This window comes from Magnolia sinica, chromosome 12 (assembly GCF_029962835.1).
Source record: "Magnolia sinica isolate HGM2019 chromosome 12, MsV1, whole genome shotgun sequence".
Taxonomy (NCBI): domain Eukaryota; kingdom Viridiplantae; phylum Streptophyta; class Magnoliopsida; order Magnoliales; family Magnoliaceae; genus Magnolia; species Magnolia sinica.
In genome coordinates, this window is record NC_080584.1 from 25986186 (window position 1) to 26002254 (window position 16069).

The window sequence follows — 16069 nt, forward strand, 5'->3', positions numbered from 1 at the left end:
ACTCTTCCATCTTAACTTGAAATGTCAAAAATTTTGAAATATGTGGGGGATTGTTGTATTTTAAATTATTTTAAAATAATTTAGTGTTTCAAAATATCCTACGGATGTGTCTTTTCACTGAAAGGTTATATCCTTTCAATTTTTGTTTTGAAAAGTTGTGTCTTTTGAAGCTTAAGGGTCGCACCACTTACGTTTAAACCCAATAGTCACAACCCTTTGTAAATGGGTGTCTTCACAAAGTCTATAAATAGACTATTTCCTCTTAAAAATGTGTTCAAGTATTTTCTAGTTCGGGTTAAGACTACAAGTGGTTCGAGCCCGTGTACAGTGAGTGCACCGCTGGGACCAGGTCATAGTTGTTGTATCCTGGAGGTCGATTGTTTTGGAAACCTGTTGCACTTGGGACGCTGTCCAAGGGGAGCAAATTCGATTTCAAGCCGAGTGACTCATGTCATGCCTCGACTTATACAAATTGATAAGTTTTTTAACTTTCTTATTTTAATTTTATATAATTTAAATAGTTTTCCAAAATTCAATTTCCAACACCCGCGTGTGGCACAGAACTTTGCCATGGCAACACATTACCAACGGAACCGGATTAGCCACGGAGAGGTTGAGTAGCTAAACTCGCTATTGAAGTGACGTCACTAAGTTCCGTAGGCTCCACCATCGTATGTGTTGGAATGTATAAAAAGAGTGGCCCACTTATGACCACAACCTTTGTATTAAAAAAATAACTTTTCATATTTTATACCTTTTCATTTTTTAGGGGTGTCTCTCCACATTCCAAGAATGACTTTTCACATTCTAAGGAGTGACTTTTCTCATTCCATCTCTTGGAATTATGTAATGGCATTGAATATTCTGATTAATTGGAGAAGATAAAGAGTCATGTAATTACTTGGTTCCTTTGATGGGTTGGAACCAAATCATCTATAAATTCAAGGCTCCTGGTCCCTCTCTTGAACTCAACATTTGTAGTTGATCTCCCATCTCCATTCATGCATCAAAGAGAGCTGAAGAGAGAGAAGATCAGAGTTAGTTGATCTTAGTCGTTGTGCAAAGTTGAGAAGACCTAAACTATTGAAAGCGATGGCTCATCAACATCAAGCTTCTTCATTATCTAATTCAGTGGTGAGAAGTACACTCTCTAATTTGTACAACTCTTTAGTCTTTATTTTGTCAAATGCATCAAGTCAAGATCTTGTGGATTTTATGTTATTGTTAAACCGTATATAAATGTTAATAGTATGTGTTACATCCTCACCTCTATCTACTTGGAGAGATCATTTTAGGACATTAAACAATGAATGAGGAAGATCAAAGCTTGAGTAGACCCACATAAACAGTGGGAGAGTGATGTTCACCATTGAAGCCTTCCTAAGGTCCACCATGATATTTATTTGAGATCCAACCTGCTCATAAGTTAAAAAATACAGTAAAAAAGGGAAGGCATAAATATTAGCTTGATCGAAAACTTTTGTAGCACTTGAGAATTTTTAAAGGTAGGTACCACTCTCCCCACTGTTTTCTGCGTTGGGGTCTACTAGAGCTTTGAATCTGACTCATTCTTTACCTCATGCCCTAAAATGATATCTGCAAACGGTTGAACGATGTGGGAAACATAGGCCATGGTGGGCCCGCATAACCCAGTGACGTCACTTCAGTAGCAACTCTCGCCACTCAACCTGAACGCAGCTAATCCGCTGCGACGTGGATGCTGTGGTGTGTAATCCCCAGAAAGAACGATGTGGGAAACGTAGGCCATGGTGGGCCCGCATAACCCAGTGACGTCACTTCAGTAGCAACTCTCGCTATTCAACCTGAACGCAGCTAATCCGCTGCGACGTGGATGCTGTGGTGTGTAATCCCCAAAAACATGAGGCTCCAATTCCAGTCGACGCGGATTGCGTATTAACAGAGTCAAGTAGGGAGGTTGCTACTAACAATGCATGATATATACCTGATTTATCCAAGCCGTCCATCTCTTTTTCTACATCATTTTAGAGGACGAAGCGGAAAATGAGGGATATGGAAATTTCCAATGGACCACACCACACGAAAACAGTAGAGATTAAATGCTCATCATTAAAAATATTTTAAGACTCAATGTAACGTTTATTTGTCATCACAAATATCTACTTAATTCAAAACTTTTGTGGCGCTTAAGAAAATTTTAATGGTGAGTGTTCAATCACCACTCTTTCATATCGTGTGATCCATATGAGATTTGGATCTACTTCATTTTTGGCTTTATATGTTAAAATAATCTCAAAAATTGGATGGATGGTGTGGATAGGACACACATCATATTATCGCCCAACGACCACTGTCATTACCCACCTAGCTGTCAGTAGGGAATCCGCGATTCTAATTGCGGATATGCATGTGAAATTGTCGCATGCATTTAGAAGGAATCATGCATTCAAGCAGTGACTGCGGGCCCACCGGACATGTGTATTTAAAATCCCAACCGTGAATCCGGTGAGACTCCTCATGGCACTATACATCATAATGCTAATTATCTAAATTGTGAGAGAGAGAGAGAGAGAGAGAGAGAGAGAGAGAGAGAGAGCCGTGAGGGTTGGACACCATACGGCTTAGGTGTGTCCGTTCGTCCCTGCGTGGCGCACCTGATGAATGAGACATATATACAGTAAGGTACACCAAATGTTCCATCTGAAAGCTTCATACGTCCCGCATTGTTCCATTTTGTATGGCCGACCTGAGATATAATTCAGCACTGGAATCGGATTGCGTACTGAGTTACTCAGTACGCCCTTATTGTACTGAGTAAACTTTGTTGGGCCCATCGTGAATGCATGTAGTTTATCCACACCGTCCATCTGTTTTTCCAGATCATTTTAGGGGTTGAGACAAAAATTTAAATATATCAAAAGCTCAACTGGACCATACCACAGGAAACAGTGGAAGTATTGATTTCCACCATTGGAACATTCCTAAGGCCCACAGTGGTGTTTATTTGTCATCCAACCATTTCATAAGATCATACAGACATAGATGAAGGGAAAAAACAAATATAAGTTTGATCTAAAACTTCTGTGGCCCCCAAGAACTTTTCAACGGTAGATGTTGTGGTGTGTTCCGTTTGAATTTTTGATATCATTCATTTTTTAGATGAACCCATAAAATTATCTATTAAGATGGATGAACGGAACGGATGAAATTCAAGAATGACAGTAGGCCCCACAGGATTTACTCAGTACGCTAGGCGTACTTAGTTACTCTGTACTCAATCCGCTTCCGCCCCTACTTGCTATCTAGACCTATAATCGGGGGCTCATATAATTAGGAAGCGGGTTGCGTGGTGAGTGACTCGCTACGCTTAGCATACCCGGTAAACTCTGTGAGGTTCATCACAATTTATCTATTTTATCTGCCACGTCTATCCATTTTATCATATAATTTTAGGACTCGAGCCAAAAAAGAGTTATATCTAATGTTCAAATGAACCGCCCCATGCAAAACAGTTAATTTGAATGTTTACTGTTGAAAAATTCTTAGGGCAATGGAAGTTTTGGATCAAGCTTATATTTGTTTTTTTCCTTTGTTCATGTCTGTATGATCTTACGAACACGTTGGATGAAAAATAAACATCAATGTAGGGCTAGGAAGGTTTCAATGGTGGAAATCATTATCCCAACTGTTTCCACTGGTATTATCCACTTGATCTTTGGATACACTTCAATTTTAGGCTCAACCCTTTAAATTGGAAGGAAAAACGGATGGACAGCATAGATAGTCCACATAAATTCAGGGTGGGCTCAACTGAGTTTACTCAGTACGATAAGGGCGTACTGAGTAACTCAATACGCAATCAGATTTCATATAATTACGGAGTTGAATAGCACTCAAACATTATGGCAGGCCCAACACATTGGAATTGTGTGGAGTAGACTATGTGCGGCCCTGACTGTGGGGCCCACCTTGATGTATATACTGTATATCCACAGTCTCCGCCATTTTTACACAGCTCATTTGAGATCATGAGCCAAAACCCGGAGCAGATCTAAATCTAAGGTGGACTACAACACTGAAAAAAGTGGTGACTGACCATTAAAAACTTCCTGTGGACGACAAAAGTTTTGGATCAAGCTGAAATTTGTGTATTCCCTTAATCTAGGTCTGTGTGACCTTATCAACAGGTTAGATGGAAAATAAACATTACAATGGCCCCCAGGAAGTTTTTGATGGTGGGCCTTAATCATCACTCTTTCGTACGGCGTCTTCCACATAAGTTATGGTTTTACTTCATTTTTTGACCTATGCCCTAAAATGAGCGGGAAAAAACGGATAGACAGTGTTGATACAGAATACGTACATCAATATGGGCCCCACGGTCGGCGCCGTACTTAATCCGCCCGCCTAATGATGTGCCTTTGAGTCATGCAGTCAATTCCTGTTAAGTAACGGACCTAATTCTTCCAGGGTGAGTAATAGGAACGTCCGTAGTTATAATAAATTATTTCACGTTTGACATGCATGGGCCCACCGTTACGCCGAATACCATCCGACCCATCCATCCCATGCCTCATGATGGTCTTAGAAAGTAGAATCGAGCCACATCTATAACTAGGGTGGCAACGCGTCTGGTCAACCTGTGGGGAGCGGATTAGGTGCGGCCGGGCCTCACCCTAGACGGTGCAGCCCTTACCTTAGGCCCACTTTGATGTATGTATTCTATATCCATACCGTCCATCTGTTTTGCGAGATCATTTTAGGGCATGAGGCCAAAAATGAAGCAGGCCTAAATGTTAGGTGTACCATACTATAGAAAACAGTAGCAATTGAACATCCACCATCAAAAAAATTTCTAGGGCCCACTATAATGTTTACTTTTCATCTAAGTTGTTGATAAGGTCACAAGATGAAAGGGGGAAAAAAAAAAAATCTTAATCCAAAACTTTTATGGCCCATTATAAATTGTTAATGGTCAACTACCATTGTTTCCTATAGTATGGTTTACCTGATAGAATCTGCTTCATTTTTGGGCTAGTGCCCTAAGATGGTGTGGATAGAGATTACATATATCGAGATAGGCCACAATGAGGGCCGCACCGTCCTAAGGGACTGCTTAAGCTTTTAAAGTAAATGGTTGTTTAACATTGTATGTCATTGATATATTATTCTCCCACACGTGTTTGACACAAATTACAAGTAAACTAATATATTATTCCCCCACTGAGAGTGTTTGACACAAATTACAAGTAAACAAGTCCGACCAGGTTTGGTACTTGAGACTAAGTGATAGCGTAATCTAATCCATTGATTACAATTCCATGGCCCACTAAATTTCACCTAGTGTAATCCTATTAACCCCAAGCATTGCCAACCTTATCTTCTTCTCTCTTCACAGGTACTCACACAGCCCACATATGCCTGCACTCACACTACAACGTGTGAAGCTTTTGTGAATCTACCACCGAGCCACTGGGTCGCAGGCCTAACCCTATCAATACTCGCACTCCAAGGGAAATAATGGGACATTAGGCCGCTCATGTGAAACGATGGAAACGTGTCAGAAATCCAGCATGTAAGTGCTGCCTGGAACATGCTCAAAGACCAGCAGTACACTCATCAAGTGAGAGACACGTGTACATTGAATTTGGACGGCTGATTTCTTTCTTCTTATGCAAGTTTGACCTTCCCAACAGTGGGATAACATTATTTTTTGTCCATCACACCCGGAATCCGATTGGCAGGTGCACTGCACACCACCGAGACAGTTGATTTCTTTTTTCTTATGCAAGTTTGACTTTCCAAACAGCGGGATAACAAATTTTTATTTTTTTTGTCTATCACATGTTCTATAGGAATACCCGGAATCCGAATGGCAGGTGCACTACACACAACCGACCTGATGTGCTGAGGTCACCAAGTTATGCGGGTCCCATAACGAGGCATGTGTTATATCCAAACCGTCCATTTGACTAAACTCCTCACAAGACATAAGACATGAGCCAAAATATAAGACAGAACCAAAGATCAAATGAATCACAGTGTGAAAAACAGTGGGAGTTGAACGCTACCATTGAAACCCTTTTGGGGTCATTGGAGTTTTGGATGAATATGATATTCATTTTTCCTCTTTATCCAGGTCTGTGGGACTTTATGAATAGATTGGATGAAAAATAAACGTTATAGTGACCTTATAAATGTTTTAATAGAAAATTGTTGTCCCACTACTATTTGTAGTGTGGTCCACTTAAGGTTTAGATATGACTTATTTTTTAGCTTATACCCTAAACTGATCTCACAAAAATGATGAACAGTTTCCATGAAGTAATTAAATACGTTATTTTACAGCCCAAGTAAGTTTGATTTCCTTGAAACCGTTCTTACAATTCAGAGCTGGAGGAGCTCGCACAACAAGTATCCACACCAGGTAGGTCAGTGGTGTGTAGTACATCAGCTGATCTGCTTCTAGGTAGGGTACGTTTCTGATAGCAAACAACTCAGCATATGGGCCCAATGTGCTGCTAAAGATGCTAGATAAGGAGTAATCATGTGAGAGAGGCGGCCCGCGTGGGGTTACATAACTAACAAGGGTGAAGCGACTTTTTCATAAGTGCCCCTTTTTGGGAGGTATGTCTTAAATGAAATCCATCCATCACACACCGCCCCCTTTTTCGGCCTTGAATCCAAAAACAGGTGACTCCACACTTACTAGCCTGCCACCAAAAATTATAGCAAAAACGTCCGAATTCACTTTGTGAGAGTTTTGGAATACTAAGAATTATGGGCAATCCAATCATCCTGAGGATTGGATGGATGTTCTATTCCAACTATTTCCTGTGCGGTGGCCTACCTAAGTTTTTGATGATCATGATTTTTGGATTCAGTGGTCCACATGAGTCAGTGTACTTAATGGTTGGGGTGGAACCCAAATAAACCATTTTGGAAAGGCATATAATGGTAGTTTCATCATTTCTAGGAAAAAAAAAAAAAAAACTCTTAATTTAACTCCTCTTAGAGAAATCCAAGAGAAAGCAACTTACAAAATAATTAAAGAAAAAAAAAATCTTAAAAAAAAAAAAAGGTAACAGAATGTAAATTCCATGATTTTATAAAATTTATTATGGACTCTCTCTCTCTCTCTCTCTCTCTCTCTCTCTCTCTCTCATGCTTTTTTTAGGGTTAGTATTGTCTGATGGGTTAAATTTGACTCTTTTCATACAGTATATCTATCTAGAATCTGTTTTAGTTTCACATTAGCTATACGGCTATCAGTGGACCCACCATCTTGACGGATGGATGAGGTTTGGCATATATCTGGGGTTAGGTCCCACATTTGAGATCTGGTTGGATAGGCCCGTATCCAGTAACCTCAGAATGTGACTACTAACCGTGATTCTGATTCTCTTAGACCAGACCCATTTACACATCTGGAGTGTCATTAGGTGAGGATCTATGGCCCAGATTTTGGGTCTGACAGGTGAGATTGGGATCTATAGCATTTTTGGGGCTTGACTGGTTTACAGACTTACGGGTCAAGTGTGCAGTGGGGTCAGACTGGGAAGGATGTCCTCAAGGACATAGTCCAAAAACCCCAACATTTGACTGAATTTCCAGCCTTGTTGGGTTGAGTTGAAGATTCAATATTTAACAATTATAAAATTGAAAATGATAAAATTAATAGTAAATAGTTGAGGAATTCTCACATAACTAGTCAGGTGTAGGGCACTACGTGGTGTTTGTATAACCTCCAACCTGTCTTGCAAGTTCGTTTCGTAATGAAAATGAGAGACCCCACAAATCAAGTTGATCAAATTATCCTGGCAGAGGTGCAGGTTTGACTGTCTCCACTAAAATTTAGTCAAGATTAGAGCTGTTCAACAGACGAATCATGCTGTTCATGCAAAACTGGACCAGTGTGGTCCCACATTCATTGGTTCTATCAAAAGCGTAAAGAAAATTGGCCACAAAACAACCTGTGATTAGCAAGAGAACATCAAATACATATCTGCCGCGCCCCCTCATCTGAGGAAACAACATAGTCAGCATTGAACCCAACCCTCTGGGAGAGGGGTGTTTTCAAATCCTTTTGTGTTTTTTCCCCCTACATACAACAGCTACCACATAAAAAAGGAAAGCAGTGTCAAAAGAAGGCGGACAGTCAACATTACCTGCATTTACAGAAACAAAATAAACCTGCATTTACAGAAACAAAATAATTAGTCCATTAGAAACTTGACTAGACATCCACTGAAATTTCATTCTAAAGATAATAAAATGAGCCGGTATCAAGTCTTAGGGCTGAGTTTCCTGACGACTATGTTCAAAATCTTGTTGAGTTGAGTCAGCATGTGGTCCTGGTACCCGTGACAGTGTCAAACACTCCAATCAATGGAAGCTCATGCAGACAAGATGATAACATATCTCTAATGCACCAGCCACATAGATTCTACATTGCTTCCCTGCTAGATCCAAAATGGCACTGATGTGGATGTACTGTCAAGCCTTACCCTGCCATTGTATTTACATTGCCTATAATTAACTGGAAAGTGGACATCTTTTAGTCAAATCCACAGGTCTGAAAACCAGTATGACTTTCATTTCAGATTGAAACTGATATGATTCGGACAGATGATACTTGAAACCATCATCAAATTTCAAATGAACACTTAAATCTGCAGAGGAATACAGACCATGACCCCTTCCTAAATCATGAAATGTAGAGGAATTGTATGATTCTCAACTGCAGGCTGTGCATACTATACTTAGGATTTAAGTTTAGACAATTGGGGCCCATGTTTCAATTATCCAGACCATGATTTGTTGTGTCCTAGTTGCGATGGATGGACCCACTCCCAAAATCTCATAGATTGGAAGATAATTGTCACACCCCGGTTTTCGAAACCCGAGTATATGACTCATTTTTCAAAAACCAAGGTGTGAGCTAAACAAATTAACATAATCATAGTGTAATAAGATAAAACCAAGCATAACAAACTATCATATAACCAAAATATTAGAATTCTGGTCCACTCAGCTGGGGACCTTAAGTACAAAACTCATAACTTTCAAATATATATCGATCCGAGATAACTAGAAGGGAAATAGTTATAACTACTAGTTGAACCCAAAATACTCCGCCGCCTCTTGTCACGGCTCATCCTCATAGCACTCCTCCTCTAGTCCTGCTGAGGCGATATAAGGACCCGCACCATAGCCATCCTCAACTAATCCTGCATTCTTTGTATGGTTGAATATTCGATGAATGAGTGGCCAACTCAGTGTGAATTTTTCTCAAGATTATACATCGCCGCCTTAGCTAAGCATAGTTAAAACAATATAACAAGACAAATAAAACAGTACACAATGCAGCATTATTTAATGCATGGATGTATAAGTGGACATCAACTGGGGATGCTCATTCAGTTGGCTTTTGGGCGAACCCATGTATGTGGCCGGTCACCAGCCAAAGTACATATCGTACAAGCGTAGTGCCAAACTCATCGAAAGTGGGCTGATAGTCGATAGTCTAGGAGCTAGCAAAATGATACCACAACCAATGACATGTGCTAAAACATCCAGAATTAGCCACCCGTCATCGCTCGCATGCTATGAATGCATGATTAGTCCAACTATTATTATTCCATTTACAACCAGCCAGTTTAATAAAGTTCAAAGGTCATTATGGGGGGTTCATCTCCCATCGTAGGCTGACAGCTCGGGCATAGTTTCCCATTCCCATCCTCGGCTCATGAGGCTACCACCCTATGATGTTTAATAGAACCTATTGACTAATGGTCAATCAAATTCAATACAGGGGAAATTACCATCATATAGTTGTATGGGAATGAATCGTCGAAGCTGCAAGGGCAAATACCAAATCTTAGGATAAACACAAGTCGGTGTGGTAAAAGGGCATGTGATATAAATACTAAATCGATGTGGTAGGGCAACATTAAATCAGGGCGGTAAATAGTTCATCCTAAGAGCCACGTAGGCGAAAACATCCTATGGATGGTAAACCCACATTAATAGCTCACCACCAAAAATAACATCCAAGTCAAGGGCCTATTTCTATCACAATCTGTCTCGTTACACCCTAAGTGTAGGCTCACATACATAAGTGGAGTTTCCACTAATTAATGTAGTGATTTGGATTCTATGAGTGATTTACAAATAATTCATTGACATGTGGTGTGTGGATAAAATATGCAAGTTATGTACTGATAATAGAATTTTGAACTATCACTAGAGATTGTGAAATCAAGCATGAGTTATCAATTAAAATGAAATCTCAAAATGAAGGGTTTAATGATTATCATGTGAACATGATTTACGAACTATCAATTAAAAAAATGGAGACTTAACATGTAGAGTCTAGTGTCTATTGCATGTGAACGTGGTTTGCAAATTATCAATTGTGGATCAATGTAAGCTGTCCAATATGATTCAGTATCTAGTTCAAGTGATTAAAGTTCTAAACTAGCAATCATGATTTAAATGGAAACTATCCTTATACTAACTTGAAGATGGAAAGCTTAAGGGGAAAGTCATCACCTTACAGGTCGACTGTCCCTCCACAAACTAAGAACCCCGCAACGACTTCTTGTTTGTCTTAGTGAGCTAACTTAGAGGTGTAATGATCCGGTCCTAATAAAGATAGATTAACTTCCTTAGAGATTGACCGACACAAGTTATCTATAGGTAGCTTTAAGGCCTCTTCATATCTGGAAATAGCTTAAGCAAGGAGAGTGTCGACACTCCTATTCCTTGAGGAGTCGGTGGCTGGATCTATAATTCAGTGGTTGGATCAATTCGTAGAATGTTGTGGATCCTAAATTGGTGGTTCGAGAGTCGAAGTCGTTGGTGGACGTCCTAATTAGCTTCTAAACTCATCTAGGTGTTAATGGACAACTTGAGGGACGGTTTAGGCTATGTCCATTCACTAACTAGGTTTATACTAATACTAATATAGATTTTAATGGTAACACCCGAGTATCGAAGGTGTGGGTTGTTACAATAATAACTACCCATCCTGGGTATCTTTTCAGTTGAATGTGGATATTTTTCAACTCAACTGTCTATTGTGAGACAAATTGGAATGCTATAGTTTGTCCTATTGGGAACATTTGGGAATAGTTCATCCATGGTGGGACGCAACAAGCAATGGTCTATATAACGGAGCTGCTGTCACCTGTCAGGATTGAAAACCAAAGTGTTATGGGAAAAAAAAGCCTCAGATTGCGTATCCCATAATTCCCGGACATACATGTTCAACAAAATGTTAATTATACAAGTGATTAGGTATTGTAGATATTAGTCCCCATGTCTATTTTCACATCATGACAAGATTAAAAGCCTAACAAAATTAACACTCGGACACTACCATCTAGCATCCTACAAGAGTAAAGCCTAGGAATATAAGCAAGAAAATGGCAAGTAATTACTTCCCCTATTATAGCAGCATTCTTTAATTTTTATGTAAAATAACAAATGATGAAACCAAAACAAAGATGTGCATTATATAGGACAAAAGATTGCACCAAAAAGATTAGGGCTGGCATTAGACCAAGCCTGGGCACTTTAAATATTTTGCACAAATCTAATCCAGACTCAATAATTGACATTCTTAACAGAAGACTGCAAATACAATTCAACATCAATGAAGAGTTAGGAAAGCATACCTATTTTTCATTAGTGTTGATTTTTCTTTGATTAGTGTTTCTAGTTTCATCCCTGTCATTTTCTCCACTACGTCCAAAACCCACTTCACTAAATAGCTCCTTTGATTTCTTAACTTGAAAATATGGTGCCTTATCAGATGCTAAGGCAATGTCAGTTCCTTTTCTTTTCCCTGATGGGTTCTCCGGATTGTTATCCAAGTTTCCCACAACCTTCACATTTTTACCATGGTAAAGTTTAATATTTGATTTGATAATTTGTAATAAAAGAGTGTTTTCTCCACTACGTCCAAAACCCACTTTGCTAAATAGCTCCTGCTTTGATTTCTCAACTTGAAAATATGGTGCCTTATCAGATGCTAAGGCAATGTCAGTTCCTTTTCTTTTCCTTGATGGGTTCCCAGGATTGCTATCCAAGTTTCTCACAAACTTCACATTTTTACCACAGTAAAGTTTAATCTTTGATTTTATAATTTGTGTCCGTATAAGAGTTTCCTGTAAAATAGTCTTAAAATATTATTGGGCAACCTTCTAATCAAATAAAAAGAGAATTGATGCATGCACCAATCCTTTCTGCTTTCCTTAGAGCCTGTTTCCACTTTTGTAATTGAAATAGCACAAACGCAATTCCCATAATGTAAAATTGGTGTAATTGTTAGTTTCACTGTTCAATGGAAGGCCCACTTGAAATAGTAGATGCTTTCAAAATGTCCAATACAAGGGTACGGAGGTGTCCTTTAGGGCTAAATCCTTTGTTTTGGAATGGGCTTCGTGTAATTTTTTTATTTTTGGAAAGGTAATTGACTTTGAGTATTAAGTCCTTAAAAAGTGTAACTAAAGTATTTTGCTTTGTTGGTAATCTTTTGTTTGTTAAAAAATAAAAGGATGGCCCACTCGAAGATTTGTAGCTCAGAGGCGTGTTGCAGTGCCGCTTCTTAAAGTTCGTTTACACCTCCCAATGGTACAATAGAAATTTTGTATGGTATCCCCAGAATTTAACCGAACTCAAACCCTTGCAGAGTTTGTATCTGACCTGAATACTAGATAGTGTCTATCGTTGGCTGGTACTATTAAGAAGATAGACTATTATTGTCTTTTAAACTACTCAAGAAACATAAGGAACTCAAAGAAAAAAGAATGAGAATAAAACATCTTTACATGTTCCATAGGCTTTATGTGACCTTTGGTAGAAAGTCACATGATTTAATAATTACGAAATAAACATGGTGGAATTAAAGTAGTCGATACATTCATGCATCTTTTGGTGGATACATCTGTGTCATTATGAATATACATGTAACTTTATGGAGGACATATCAATATATGTATGCTTAACTAATTAGAACGCAGGATATATGTGTGGCCTACACTATAAATTTTGAAATACATATACAAAAGTATGTAAGTCAAAAGGGGGTGGCATGCATAAAAAATGGCTCCCTAAAAACATTGCATTCAAATTAATCAAATAAGTAAAATTTAGATAGTTATTTATACAGAATAACAAGGTATAAAACAAACCTAGAAAGGATAGAATAGCAGTTCGTGCCACCATTTGTTTAGCCTCTTTCTTGTTTTTTTGGGCTTCCCCTATGTAACATTTCCCATTGAAAATGAGAGAAGAGACGAAGGCTGACAGTCTTTCTATTGACTGAGTATTATACTTTGGCATTTCCAAATTCATCTTCACTGCAAATTCGGTCAAGATAGACTTACAAAATAACGTATCCTGAAACCAATAAATAAAGTAAGATAGTACTCTATGTGCCTCCTCCCAAAGATTGGAGGAAAAAACACCGGTCTAAAAGCACAACCTTTTTTTTCCCCCTTCTTTTTTTTTTTTTTTTTTTTTTTTTTTTTTTAATTGTAAAAAAGTTCATTCTCTCTCCCATGATTGATGTGCACATTGGCACTATCAATCATGAGAAGCTAATAACATCAAACCTATCTAAATTTATAATAATTTTTTATTTTTTATTTTTATTTTTTAAGCTTAGTAAAATTCAAATTTATGGATATTTAAAAGAGAGAGAAAATGACAGGTCTGGATGTAAGGATTTCTACGTGTTTTTTTTTTTTTTTTTTTACAAATTTTTTATTTTATTTTACACACGCACACACACCCCACACTTCAGTGGAATTTCACCACCTATGGATACTTAAACCCTTGATCGGGTGTTGGAACTCCTGAGAGTCTACCACCCGAGCAAGAGTAAGGATCCTGGATTTCTACGTGTTACCTGCCATCAGTATCAATTATTCCAAGTTTCTATACAGAAGAAATGATAGGTCCTTACTAATTAGTGCCATAAAAAAAAATAAAAAAATTAACCATCCTTCTTCAAATGTAAAAATAGAGAATAAAAGAATGTAAAACATCAAAAAATCTTGACAAATATTCTTGAAAGCACACATGTTTCTAAGTTTTCCCACTAATTACAGCTTTGCTAATATATCTTCCAAAGGCAAATAAATTAATTTCCCAATATGTTTGAGAGTGGTTCAAATGCGTAGAGTACACAATGGTACAACTAGTGTACGTTGTATGTTTCCCCATAAGTAGATGGTGGTAAAAACGAGAAAGAGGGGCAATGTGGACCCAAGGGGGAAAAAGTAGACATGCAGTAAAGAGTTATCCAACAACGTAACATCATGTGACATGCGGTATATCCACACTTCCCCTCAATGTATATACAGCTTCCTAATTTAATTTTCTTCCATATGTCTTCTCATTTCCTAATTATTTCATACTTCCCTCTTTCCATGAATCATAATGTCCTATTAGACAAGGATAAATGTAAGAAATGGTTTAAGCCATGACTCACATGTATCCATTTGGAAGACATTCAACTCAGAAAGTAAGCAAGATTCCCAAATAAAACATTTATTAAAATAAAATCGAAATCGTAAGTAAAGAACAGCCAACAGATAACAAAATGATGCACACCTCATAAATAAAAGAATACGCCTCATTCTTTATCCTTTTGAATATACTCTTCAGAGCAATTTTTACAACATCCTGCTCAACATCTTTTTTATGTGGAAATGTCTAAGTTGACTCATATTCTTTTCCACTAACTACAACGGATGCTGAAAATTTCGGCGCATGGGGAAATCCTTCATTAATTGAATGGTAAACTAGGAATTGAATATCCAATCTTTGAGCATATTCTTGTAATTGATTCTTATGCATCAAGTGAGTTGGCGTACCTAAAGAATGAAAATAAATAGGCACCAAATTATATTTCATAACATAACAATCGTTCGCCTACAGAAAATAACTACAACATTTATATTTGGAAACCATTTAGAAGCATGGTTTTTCAAAGGCTGATGTGATGGTTTGTAATAGTAATGTGGGGTTTCCATTGTTAAAAAAAAAAAAAAAAATCAATGGGTTCATAAGCACTATACTATAAACTTGCTATAGCAGTCATATACTTAAATGTACATGGCTGTTATAGGTAATTTACAATGATACTTTAGTAGGACATTAGGTAGGAAATCCTTCTTCATCATGTAGCAAAATGTACATTCCAAACCCTATTTTTTTTTTTAACGTACCCACACCTAAAGATGAAAATGCTAACAACATTTCACTCCATTTATTTTTACACTTTAAATCCGACGAAATAAAGATTGAAAAAATGTCATAGTTTGTATAATAATATATATATATATATAAACAAATAGCAAGACTTCATATTAAAACAACTCGATTTTTTCACTCAAAGTGCGAAAATAAAAATGCGAGAGATTCTTACAGGGTTTTGAAACTGACGCTAGCTGCAATCTCCTATTTTCCTCCATTCAAAGCACGAAGAGAGAGAGAGAACGCAGAGAAGGTGGAGGTAGATGACGGAGTGTTTATAGGGGAGTTACTTGCGGAGTGGATTAGAACCAGCCTCACTACTCTCACGCAACGTGGTGAAGCCATGACTATGGGGCCCACCTTGATATATATAATTTATATCCACACAGTCCATTTGTTTTTCCAGATCATGTGGCCTATATAACACAAATTAAACCATCTATATTGTGGAATACAATGCTTCTAAGCCTGAAAAAGTAATTTTTTTGCAGCCTCACAACTATTTGTTTGTTGAAATAAGACCGTTGGATTTTTATTTTTATTTTTTTTTCCATTTTAACCGTCAGTAAATGTACACTAATTTGATGATCGAAGCGTGATATTAGTTTAATGACAGATCCTAGTTATTAAACCTAATTTGAGCGGTTTGATTTTTTATTTATTCCATGCATGTGATTTTTAAGTTATTTTTTTAATTCCTGTGTATCATAAAGCACCCTCTGCTAGAGTATTTTATTGTACTTACTGTCACGCCCCAAATCCAAGGACGGACAGCTTCCGTGATGCCCCGAATCCGACACTCGAATTCTGTACACCAAGT

At 37.9% G+C, this 16069-nt stretch overlaps 1 long non-coding RNA gene across 2 annotated transcripts; it reads right to left on the reverse strand.

Moving 5' to 3' along the window:
- Positions 1–8113: 8113 nt before the first annotated feature.
- On the reverse strand, positions 8114–15491 carry LOC131220415 (uncharacterized). Of its 2 annotated transcripts, XR_009158570.1 has the most exons (4): positions 15422–15491; positions 14605–14867; positions 13179–13386; positions 8114–8147 (listed from the first exon to the last, which is right to left on the reverse strand). It is a non-coding gene; the product is annotated as an uncharacterized LOC131220415 (long non-coding RNA). The 2 variants fall into 2 exon arrangements; XR_009158569.1 differs by lacking the exon at positions 8114–8147 and having other exon boundaries at positions 12959–13386.
- Between the last annotated feature and the right edge of the window lie 578 nt (positions 15492–16069).